Source organism: Dipodomys ordii, unplaced genomic scaffold (genome assembly GCF_000151885.1).
Source record: "Dipodomys ordii isolate 6190 unplaced genomic scaffold, Dord_2.0 Scaffold85, whole genome shotgun sequence".
Lineage (NCBI taxonomy): Eukaryota > Metazoa > Chordata > Mammalia > Rodentia > Heteromyidae > Dipodomys > Dipodomys ordii.
The window spans coordinates 1,344,877-1,358,335 of record NW_012267301.1 but is presented as its reverse complement, the minus strand read 5'-3'; positions in this window follow the sequence as shown (position 1 = coordinate 1,358,335).

The following is a 13,459-nucleotide window of genomic DNA, read 5'->3' as shown; positions in this document are numbered from 1 at the left end:
GTTTCTTAAGTCAGTTTGTTTGAACAGGCAGAAAAATGCTCTGCTTTACCCAGGATTTGGCGATCTTCCTCCCAGTCTAGTTCAATGGGAGGCAGATCTGTTTTGAGAATCACAAAAGAGGGGGATGCAGTGATGAGGCTAGGTTCTGGGTAGAGTTGAGGCCTTTCAACAAACAGTAGCTTTTCCTGGGGGCTAGTTTGTGAAAAACTCACAGAGCCCAGCCTTTAGCCATTCTCAGGTTTTCTGTTTACTGAATTTCAGTTGATTGTCGAGGCTGCTAGAGGGAGGGGCAGCCTCTGGCTCTGATTACCCAGTGAAGAAAGCCACTCCTAGGGCTGGCGCCCGAGCTGGGTGACTTTTCCCTGGGTGGAAAGGGAGCTGTCTGGTAGGTCAGGCTGCCATTAAGTTTTTGTGACCTGCTATATGACTCATTTTATTCCAAGGCCTGAGTTGGAGCTAGCAGCTCCACCGAGCTTTGTCGGTATCCAAGATGGAGATCTCCAGTACTGGGGGGTGGGAGGGGTGGCCTTCCCTCCTCTGCTCCCTGAGAAGGAGTGAGGATGTCGGGCTTCTTCTCACACTGAGTCTTGGTTCCTGGGTTGTCTCTAGTCTGCGAACTGCAGGATGAAGATGTCTGCTCCTTGTCGGTTCTTGCTGGTGTTGAGTAGAATCCGCTCACCCGCTGCATCTGGCTCCTTCGTCCCGGACTCTCTGTGGCTCAGGTATGGCGCCTGGGATCACCGTCGCCACTGCTGCCGCCGCCTCGGCGGCTTCTGGCAATAGCTCAAATATGTCTCCTTGCCTGGATTTTCCCTCTCTGGCCTGACTCTGTCCTGTGACGGCACACTTGGTGTGATTCTCTGGCTTAGGACTGTTCACTGGAACTCTAAAACTGCTTTCTATTGGAGAGCTTGTTTAGACTCCAGGTTCTCCTCCGGCATCTTCCCGGAACCCCGATACAGTCTCTTGCCAGTCTTTTTTAAGGTTCTTCACCTAAAATGCAGACATCTATGTAAGGAATATGATCCTTCTGGTGCTTCATATTTGCTGAAAATAAATATCAATCTATTCTATTACAGAAGTTTTGTGTGTGTATATATAATATAAAGATACATTTTCAACTTTACAAACTGTAAATTATTTAAACAACTACTTGTTGTATAGATATATAATAATGCTTTTATGTTCACATTTTAGAAATTATTCAATCACAGAAACTTTTCTTGAACTTTCTTTTCCAGTCAGAATTTTAGTATTAGCTTTATAGGTGAGTCTCCTGTTAGTAAAATTTAATAATCATACAGTCATATTGGAAACAATGTAAGTCAAGGCCAATTGTTAATATTATAAATAGATTTTTCACTTCCTAATAGAAACTTGGCAGAGTGAAAGTTATTCTTAGATGTTAATAAAATTTCAGCTATTACTTAACATAGCCAATATTAGAATATTTTTAATATCCAAATTTGTAATATGTTATGGAGTATTAGCAACAGAAACATCAGAAATAGCAGAAAATATGACTATATGCACTAGTATCAATAGTGGTAACTACTAGTATCAATAGTGGTAATAATCAGTTCTAGTAGTAATAGTAACAGCAAACACAATAAGCATTTATATTTATTAGGGTACTAAGAGATGTAAGACATTGTACTAATTTATATTTTGCTCTTTATTTATCACACACTTCTCAAGTATATTCCCTGTATTTTGCAAATGAGGAAAGTGAGATTGAGTGAAGCTGTCTCAGTTATTCTCTGCTGCTATAACAAAATACCTAAAGTGGATGATTTATAGATGAAAGACATTTGCATGGGATAGCAATTCCGGTGGCTGGAAGTACACAGCCGGTGCCAAGTGAGGTGAGCATAACATGGTGCATGTCACAGTGACAATGTGCAAAATAATAGTCTGTTCTTGTAGTCATCATGCATTACACAGTGGTTGACAACTCACGGCTACCTCCACTACTAACCTTGGTGTAAAAGGAAGGCACAACTGATTCATGAGGGCTGAGCTTCCAGGAGACAAACACCTCTCAGGGCAGCCACATTGAGAAAATAATCTTTCAACTTTTGAGATGCATATTTAAACCAAAGCAGAGTGCAAGTAATCTGCATATAATTAACTTTAACCCCACTCTTCCTGAGACATAGACCATACATATAATCACTGTGCACATCCTTCCTGGAGGGTAATTTGGGAAAAATTTCATCTTGATACAAAACAGACTGTTAAATTCATTGATAGTGGACAAAGGATTTGGTTTCCAACATTTATCTTTGGAACTAAATAACCACAGAATGACACAGTAATAGATGAATTGCTTCATACTTCTGAGGTTACTAAAGCTCTGCAGATAATGAGTTAACCATACAGATATATAGGTGCTCAGGACATACATACATATTTACACATACTCTTCTACTCAGGCATACATGCGTATACTAAGATACAGAGACAGAGAGAAACATTTGGATCTCACTGAAGAAAATACATCTCATGCCCACCAAAAATGTGTTAAGGGTTAGACATGAAAGTATCTCTCATAAAGGCTCCTATGCTAAAGGCATGATCCCCACCCAGGGGGGGGTGGCAATATTGAGCAGTGACTGGGTCATGAGTGCATTAAACTTATCAATGTATTGACCCATTGAGGTGCTTATACCAGAATTACTATTAAAAATAGGGCCCATTTGGAGGAAATTAGTCATTGGGGAGCATTGAAAGATACTTTGTGTCCCAGGATCTTTCCCTTTCCTGTGATTCCTGACTGACATGAGCAAAACAGCTTTGCTCTGCCCTATGCTCCCTGACATGATGCTGTGTCTGCTTTGTATGCAAAAGCCATGGAGCCATCTGACCATGAACTGATAACTTCAAACTGTGAATCAAATTAAATCTTCCCTTCTTTAAACTGTTTATCTCAGGATTTGTCAAGGCAACAGAAAGCAGACTAGCAGAGCAGGTTTGCCATGATCTCAGAATCTCATTATTCTTTTCTACTTCTAAACATTGCATGTAGAAACACCTGTCACCAGTCATAGTGCATTTGTCATCTATGGAAGTCATTTCAGTTGCTAAAGGGAAACTTTGGATTTTATAGTCCAACTCACCTGATGCTTTCAAATGATGTAGAATGTGGATTATTCTGTCTTTTTTATCTAGATATGAGGCCAGCCTTAGGCAGTAGATGGAGATCTTACAAAAACCAATTTCACTAAGTAAATTGAGAGGATGTGTGGGGTTTGCAAAGATTAGAAAGAATGACAGATTGGAAATACATCAGTATTGAGTCTTTATATATTATCCTCAGCTTTGCCATTTTCACTTCAGCAGAACTGAGTAAACAGTTTAAACAGTTCACACAGAACAAACCCACAACTCTCTCTTAAGAACAGGAGGGATAAACTGCCTTTACTAAGATGCCATCACCTAAAGCTGATGTAGACAAAAATGAATAAAAAGCATACTTTCTGTCTTTTTATGGGAATTGATGAAAAATACTAGTTCCTCACCTTATGTCAGGATGCAAAAAGATCAGCATTAAATGTTCTTTGTGTCTTTTAATAGCCATGGGCATCCTTGTTATCACCTCAGTCACAAGTATAATCTAATCAGTATACTCTGCTTCATGAACTGTGTGTGTATGTGTTCAGAATAAAATTAAAGATCTGTTTTTAAGAAGTTTGTGAACTGTACATTATCTTGACAAGTATCTGAGAGGTATAGATACCTAACAAATAGTGGTTTCTTCAAAGTTGACTTTAAAAAACATGCAATCATAGAAACTCATCTTGAGCTTCCTTTCCCAGTCAGAATTTCAGTATTTGATTTATAGGCGAGTCTTTTGTAAATAAAATCTAAGAGTCATACAGTCATATTACAAATAACATAAATCAAGATCAATTGTTCATATTACATGTAGATTTTTCACTTCCTAATAAAAATTTGGCAGAGTGAAAATTATTCTTAGAAGTTAATACAGTTTCACCTTTTATTTAATATAGCCAACATTAGAATATTCTTTTAATATCCAAATTTATATTAGGAAGCAGAAGCACCAAGGAATAACAGAAAATACTAAGATTATACACTATGAATTTAATACTAGTAATATCATCAGTGAGATAAACATGCTGTAGTAATAGTTATAGCAAATACAATACAAATGAACATTTATTAAGCATCTAATAAATGCCAGACACTTTATTAGTTTACATATTTTACTTTATATTTACCACACATTTCTCAAGTACATGCTCTTTATTTTCCAGATGAGGAAAGTGAAACTTTCTCTGCTGCTAAAACAAAATGCCAATACCTAGACTGGGTAATTTATAGAAGAAAAAAATTTAGGCTCACAATTTTGGAGGCTAAAAGTGTAAGATCAGGCTGCCACATGAGAGGAAGGCTTCCTGCTGCTTTGCAACTTGGTGGAAATCATGCTAACCATGTGGAAAATTATCTTCTCTTATAATAATCATCCAGTACACAGTTGTTAAGAACTCACTGGCTACCTCCACTATTAACTTCATTGTAAATGGCAGGCATAATCAATTCATGAGGGCTGAGCTCCCATGAACCAAACACTTCCCATTACTATTATATACTCAAACCAATGTAGAGCCCACATAATCTCCATAAGACTAACTTTAACCCTGGACATTCTTAGGCACAGATCACACAGGCAATTGTGGTATACATCCTTTCCAGAGAATCATTTAGATGAAGATTTAATCATGGAACAAAAGGTACTTAAATTGATCTAGAGTGGACACAAGACTTTGTTTTCCAACATAGCTCACTATCATCTTTAAAACACAACAACCATAGAACGACTTATCATTGTACCATATCAAAAAGACAATGACTCAATAATAGAAGAGTTACTTCATACTTCTGAGATTACAAAAGCTCTACAGATAATGAGTTATTTATATAGTTACATAGTGGCCAACTATCACACACACACACACACACACACACACACACTTTCACATTCAGATAATCACCTGTATATTTAAATTCAAACAGAGAAAGAAAAAAAAAACATAGACAGGCATACAGACTTAGAGAAACATTTACATCTCCCAGGAAAAACACATCTCATGAACACATGTAAAACCAGTGCTATGGTCTGTATATAAAGTATCTCCTCAAACAAATCGTTTAAATAGGGATACAGGTGGATCCATTGCAACAATGAGATGTACAAGTCGTTATGTCGAAAACGAACTTTACAACTTTGGTGTGGGGGGGTGGGGAGGATTGCGTGGGGGGCAGGGGAGGATGGGAAGGGGAAACAAAGGAGGAGGCTACAATGCTTGATAAGAAATGTACTATTTTTGCCCATGTACTTGTAACCCCTCTGTACAGTACACAATAAAAATAAATAAAGTATCTCCCCAAAAGGTTCATATACTAAAGGATTGATCCTCAGCTAGGGGCAATATTGAGAAGTAACTAGATCATGAGGGCAATAACCTCATCAATAGATTGATCCATTGTGGTATTAGGAGGAAACAATTTACTGGGGAGCATTGAAAGACATATTTCTCCCAGCCCCTGCCCCTCTCTCTGCTTTCAGAATGCCATGAAGTGAGCAGCTTTGCTCTGCCATATGCTCTCTGACATGATACCTCATCCTGTTCTCCCTCACCTTGGACCCCAAAACAGTGGACCCACCTAACTGACCATGAACTATTATTTTTCTAACTGTGAACCAAACCTTCTCTCACTCAAGATGTTTATCTCAGGCATTTATCGAGGCAATAGAAAGAGTTTAGCAAAGCAGGGTTAGCATTATCTCAGAATCTCGTTTTTTCTTCTTTTCTAAATCTAGACAACTTATCTAGAAACATCTGTTCCCAATCCTTTGTGTCATATATTGAAATAATTTCATTTGATCAATGGAAACTTTAGATTTTCATAGCAAAACACACAAGATGCTTTCAAATGATATTGGATGTGGGCTTTCTATATGTTGTTATCTAGAGATGAGGCCAGGCTTAGGCAAAGATGGAGATCTAACAGAAACTAATTTCACTTAGTAAATTGTGGAGATGAGTAGGATTGGGAGAGAGGGGATGAACAGTGATCAAGATGCATTGTACTTACACACTGACATGATCAATTGAAACTTCTTTATAATTACTTAGAGATATTTAAAAGATTAAAGAACTAATTCCTCTCCAGATAGAATTACAGTAATCAAAATTACTTTATCATATGATATTTTTAATTACTATTCCCTGGGAATAAACCATTTGAAAATTATATTCAAAAGAGCTGGTATGAAGAGCATAAAAAAGAATAAAAAAAACATGTTGAAAATGAAAAAAAGTAATTAGACTACTGAATAGCTGAATCATATTTGTCAACTCTTACTTCATTAATTAGAGTATACACAATCAGAGTCAGTTGAAAAGTAGTCAGAAGGAATGTAAGTACCATTTCAGTAGAGTCACATTTAAACTAATCCTTAGAAGCAAAGATTTTAAGCCTAGCACTGGTAGCTCTCGCCTGTAATCCTAGCTACTCAGGAGGCTGAGATTTAAGGATCGCTATACAAATCCAGCCCCGGCAGGAAAGTCTGTGAGACTCTTATCTCCAATCAACTACCAGAAAACCAGAAGTGGTGCTGTAGCTCAAGTGGTAGTGTGCTCTCCTTGAACTGAGCTTAGGGACAGTGCCAAGGCTCAGAGTTCAAGCACCACAACTGAAAAAAAGTGAAAAATTTAAAGCTGGTGAATATGAATGTTATGAATGTTTAATACAGGAGCATTAAAGACTGCTATTCCAGCATATGATATGAAAAGGAATCTGAACATCTACCCCATTTACAGAAAACATCCTCTGTGAAGAGACTATTACCAACAAATGGAAGAAAATATGAATAAGCTCAGGAACTAATTGTCTTTCAGTTCTAACTCAACTGGAAAAATCCAGTTCTTTGGGAAATCTTGATAACTGCTTATTATATTTTAATCAACTATTCTCTAACAGGGTAAACACTAACTGGAGAGCAGCCTTCATGGTCATCTTTATGTGTGACTAATATCTAAGCTGTTAGCTTAATGTTACAATTAATATTCCAGGAGAGCAAAATATGCTCTGCTTCTCTGCAGATTTTTAGAAAACTAGATACTAATCAAGTAACATTTAACATATCTAAAGAGCTTATATCCATTCCTTCCAATACTTGTTATAACCCATTGATAGAGGTACTATGAATTATGACCACAGGGAAGAACAGAATCTAATTTCCCAATGTTGCACTATACTGGGTGAGCTAGAATTTGAAGGGCATTCTTCTTTATTTAATTCCAAGTTCCTTAGAACCTTGTAACTTTTAAATGTGGTAAAAAAAAATGTTCATCTAAGTACCGATGGCATCCAATGGCTCTGGGATTTTCTCAGGAATCTCTTTTCAGAAAAGAAACCCCAGGCACTGGAGAAAAGAAAATAACAAACTGAAGTGTTCATTGCTTATTTAAATAGAAAAGTGCTCTAGTAAAAGGAACAAATATTACTTGCCAAAAGTCAGCTTTTCTCTAGACTTTCAAGGGGAAGACAAATACAGCTCTCAGCATTATACATAATGAAAATCATCAATTTCTCAATAATACTTTTGTCATGCAGATTGCCTTAATTTGATTCCAGGATTTTTCTTTCTGTTGTTGCCAAGAACCATAAACAGAATGCTATATAATAAAGTTGTGTTCTGAGTCTTTTATTGTCATTATTATTCTCATTTAGTTTTGGAAATTGGATTCGACTTCCTCGGCTGAGAGCAGAACTCTTCATCTTTTCACAGAAGTTGTGCCAGGCAGAAATCTCTTGCCCTGTCACCTCGTATTCATCAGCCCTGCAAAGCTGCCCTGGAGCAAAAGCCACAGCAAACAGAAAAACACCTGTAAAATTCATTAAAATCTCTTCTGAGAATGATGTTTCCCTGGGATCAAGCCATATTTATTAGGTAACAAACACACCTTTCTGGGCATTCAACTATGGTAAGGTGTGCTGTCCTGCACAAATCTCCTCACCACTTTCACTAACTGCCATCTTAAATGTCATTTTTCCCCCTTAGGAGCGATGTTATAATTAGCTGAATTAATCCCTTACCTGAGAAGAGGAGAACATTGGGTGGCTGAAAAACAGAATACATTCCCTGAAGACATACAACTTGATTTTGAGCCAAGCATACTAATTTGAATTTAAGCTCTATTCTGAACTAGGTGAAGATTCTCAGACAAGCTATTGAGATTCTGTGGTTACCTTACTTATCTAATTGAGACAAAATAGATTTGGGAAAGTGAGGCGTGGTAAACAACAGCCAGGAATTCAAAACAAACAGTGTATGTAGAAATCTAAAAGTACTCCCTTCTTTGATTTAACATTATTCTTATTCATAAACTGCAGTATTAATTAGTATGAGGAAAAAGAAAAGAGCAAGAGTAGCTTCATCTGACCTTGCCTGGTGGCCCCAAATGATTAATGTGCTCTGAAAAACAGAGTAAGAATATTATAAAAAGACATGTATTCTAGAAAAGCAAATATTTGAGAAAATGACTTCTCTTGCTAACTAAGTAGGCATCTCTATGGCAGGATGCACTCTTTTTGAAGGGATGTCCAAAAGGTGAGAGAACAGGTCTATCTTAGAGACCCTGAGCCCAGGTAGTAAAAGTGCAGCCAAGAATGATCAAGAGCAAAAGTAAACACATAGGTTAAAATAACTTTAAGTCAGATCCTGGCTTTATCAAACATAGATCCCTGATATTAAAGGTTTTATGTCTCTCAATTTGAGAGAACCCATACTCCATCTTTTAGACTGTGCCTCTGCCTTTCTGCTTGCTTACTTGTCTGCTTGCCTCCTTGCTGGATTACTCAATAAAGCTCTGCCAAGATTTTTCACTCTTGTGACTTGTCTAGAAATTCTTATTATAGAAGGTTCCTACTTCTAAAGGGAAACTTACAAGCCCTCACCTGGAACCAGTGATGAAAGGAAGTTTATACTTCACAGGGAAGTTTTGAATGTAAACAAGATAGTGTCTTTAAAGTATTTAATATTTAAAACAAATTGAGAATAAGTTAAAGATTTCATGACCAGGTAGGTTGGGAAAAAATAGGTTTGAAGTAAGTGAAACGCATTTCTTTGCTAAACATTTCCTTGTCTTTTAGTAAAATATCACTCCAATTATTTTCTTTATTTAATGAGGAGCTTCAGCTTTTGTAATTTAAACAAAATACAGCATCACAGATGCCAGCCAGACAGTAAAGAGAAATACTATAATGTTAAATCAATATTCAGAAGATTTGTCTTAGAGAAAGTTTTAATAGAGACATTTTCAATTGAATTTGAGATAAAAATGTTCAAAAGCAAACAGAACAGGCCAAGCAGAAAGTACACAGGAGATTTAGAGAAAATGCCTTACAAGAGAAATCATCAAAATTGAAGTTGTTACTTTGCCTGCATACTCCAAGAACCTCTTTGGAAATCAACAGGATCAGGGATACGTGATAGAGAAACCAGGACTGAGGGCTGTCCAGAATTCACCTTACACTCACAGGGTCTACTGACAATGGTTCTGGGACGATTGGACTGGTTACACTCTTCTGTACCACTGTGGCAAATTATCTGACAGAACAAAGAAGGAATGATGACTTTAGGCTCATGATTTCAGGGATTTTTACACTAAAGGCAAAATATGACAATGGGAGTATATGAAGCTATTCACGTAACTGCAGACAGAAAGGAGTGAGTGAGAGGGAGACAGAGACAGAGTTTCAGAGAAAGAGAAAGTCAGAGAGAGAGAGAGAGAAAGAGAAAGAGAGAAGGAAGGAGGAGGAGGAGGAGGAGGAGGAGGAGGAATGAGATCGGAGACCAGGTATAACTTTCAAAGGCATGCCTCAAATAGCTTACTTTCTCCAGCTAGGCTTATTTCCTCAACTGTCCACCAGATCCCAAAATAAAACTACCAAGTGTTGACCAAGCCTGTGGGGGACATTCTAACCATAATGATGTTTAAACAAGATGAAGTGTTTATATACGCACACACACACACACAAACACACACACAAATTTAAGAAATATATATACATATATAACACATGTATGCCATTCTGTTAGATACAGTTATATTAAATGTAAAATCAGAAGAGAGATGAAGATAAATTCAAGATTTAGTCTAAAAGTTCAAATAATGTAGCAACCTTGCTACTCAAAGTATGGTACATCAACTCAAGTTATTGGCATTCCCTGAGAGTTTGAAAGCAATATTTACCCAATCTATTAAAATATTATCTATATTTTATAAGATATCCTAGTAATTCATGCACACTTGGAAGTAGAAAAGTTATAGCAAAAGGGCCTTTATTACAGGATACCCTGCAAACCTGATGAAAGCTAAATGTAAGGAAATAAAACCAAAAATTAAATTTAAAAAATTCTGTTGGTAGAATTTCCCTTACATTAAAACAGAAGTAAAATTATAGATTTCAGAATATTTAAAAATAAATGTTATTGCCATGCTCCACCTCTGAAATACAGCTAAACTGCCCCAAGGAAAAATCAAATATTTTAAAGTTAAAAATAATAATAATACCAGACGTCAGTGGCTTACATCTGTAATCTTAGCTACTCAGGAGGCTGAGATCTGAGGATCGTAGTTCAAAGCCAGCCCAGGAAGAAAAATACGTGTGAGACTCTTATCTCCAATAAACCACCAGAAGCCAGGGAGTGGTGCTATGACTCAAGTGGCAGAGCTCTGGCCTTGAGCTAAAGAGCTGAGGGACAGGGCTCAGGTCCAGATTTCAAGCCCCATGACTGACAATAAATAAATAAATAATGATTAAAAATAATCAGACTCAGAAAATAAAGCAAAAACAACAATTAAAAGTAATAAGCAAAATCAAATACATAAAATATAACACTTTCCTATTGTTTTTAAGATGTGCTGATTTGGTAATAATCAGCAACTTTTGTTCAAATTAGGACCTGGGTATTCTAAGAATTTTTGTTATCTGGATTTGAGAAAAATAAAAGTCCATCCAAAGACCACTCAAAGTTTTATATGAAGTCTTTTTTGTGACTCTTGTCTAAATTGACATCATATCATTTCTATTCTTTAATACATTTTAATATTTATGTACTGGTGCTGATCTAAGGAAATGTTATAAAGGGTATCAATCTTCAGGTATGCATGATACAAAAATAAATGTAAAATTTTTATATATCTGAGATAAGTCATGGTGACTGCAGTTAACATTACTGTATTTCTCATTTGAAATTAATTTAGTAACTATGCTACCAGATCAAAGTAGTACAGTGCTTGTGTTCAAGCTGACAGTTTGAGTGCTAGCCTTAAGCTGGAGAGAATGTAAAGGGAATGTAAAATTGAGGATGAGATCACAGGTCTTTTGAAAGAAATTACTGTGAGTGAACCTCCCAATACACAGGTGACTTCAGCCTGTAGGCTACACAAACAAAATGTTATTTCCACACAAATATCAGTAAGTACTCGAAATAATGCTATTATTTTTCTCATACAGACAACCTGCTTGACTGATGTCATCTTTATAACAAAGGACTAACACTACTCCAAAAAAAAACAGCAGAGCTTTGCAGGACAGATCATCCCCAAATAATAATTACCAATGAGGATCAGGCTGCTTCTGAAGCCATCAAAGACATCTCATGGGAAGTAGCTTGCACCTCTCCAGAACATGTTCAGTGTGGGAGGGGAAGTGGGGTTTGAGAGGGGAGGTGCAGAACTGAGATAATTACCAGCCCAGCCACACCTGTAACCAAGACTCATTATCTATATGTACCTTTGTCCCCTGACCCTAATTCTTCCTCTTCTTAAACCTAATAATGTTCATGTCTGCACTCTGAACATGGCTAAGATGAACTGAAATGCCATTTTCCAGTGGCATCAAGGCATATAATCTTTTTCTTCTATAAACTTTCCTTCCCAAATTTTCTTGACTGAATTCTTCTTGTGCTGGACTCAAAGATTCAGTTTGATTGAACTAAATTTCTAGTAATATCAAGTGAAAGATGAATTTTAAGGGAAAGCCTGAAGTTTCAGGCTTCCGGGTCCTCTTATATGTGGTTTCTTAGTCTCCAATCTTTGATGTACTATATCCTGTTGACAAAGGTTTATTCCTTCCATGATTGCCCAGCAAATGACATAATGTTAATTTTGAATTTCTCAGCATAAGGAATTGGAAGCACTTGATCTCTAAGGTGAAAGAAAGCTTCAGGAAAAGTAACAATAGGCCATCCACTCCACCAGAGAATTTCCCACTAGGCATGCTGTGAATGTGCAGACCAAAGACTGATCTTGCCAGTTTGCCAGCCACCTAGGTTTAAACTATTCTCTTACTTTTTAAAATTAAAAGGTACTTTTCAGGCTCTGAAATGCTCAGAATAAAGAAAGGAAATAGGAAGGAGAAAGACAGAAAAGAAAAGAAAAAAGAAAAGAAAAGAAAAGAAAGAGCAAAACAGGCTGGCTAAACAGGTGACTTAGTTATTGGGCTAAAACTATAGCTGTGACCATATTTAGGTGTACAGATGTCTAGTTACATCATCATTTCATCATGAGAGTGTCATCTCACATCATTACAAGAAGGAAGGAAAGTATTGTGCAATAAGAGATTTTGTGTTCAATTTTACCATTTGATATTATTAATCTCTTAGTAATGTACTTATTTTTGTTTTATTGGGTTTTTCCCAATTCTTTATTTTCAGAATCTATAATGACAAGGAATTTAGATGAACTAATTTAAAAACATTTTTACACAATATGACATAAAAGCTTATGTCATTTACTGCATAGTTTATAGCTTGTCATTCTAATTTATAAATTTCATATTATCATACATATTATTCATATAAAAATGTGGTTCTGCCAGGTGCCAGTGGCTCATACTTGTAATCCTAACTACTCAGGAGGCTGAGATCTGAGGACTGCAGTTTAAAGCCAGCCTAGGCAGGAAAGTCCATGAGACTCTTATCTCCAATTGACCACCAGAAAACCAGAAGTGGCACTGCAGCTCAAGTGGCAGAGCACTCACCCTGAGCTGAAGAGCTAGGCCCAGAGATCAAGCCCCATGACTGACAAAAATAAATAAATTAATTAAATTAAATTAAAATATGGTTTATATAAGCCTAGTGCTATCCATGGTTTAACCATTCACCGGAGGCTTTGGAATGTATCTTTCAAAGACAAGAGGTACTGTTCTATCATCTATTCTACTGGCAGAAAAATGCATTTTTCTTCTTATTAATGATGCCATCTAGGAATGACATCTTTTCCTCTCATAATGTAAATCAGGACTCTAAGTTTGGCAAGCTGGGTTTCTTGATCAGAGCCTGACATGATCACACTCACTGGGATGTACTCTCAACTGGAGTTCATTGTCCTTGTGTGCCTATGCAGGTTGTTGGTGG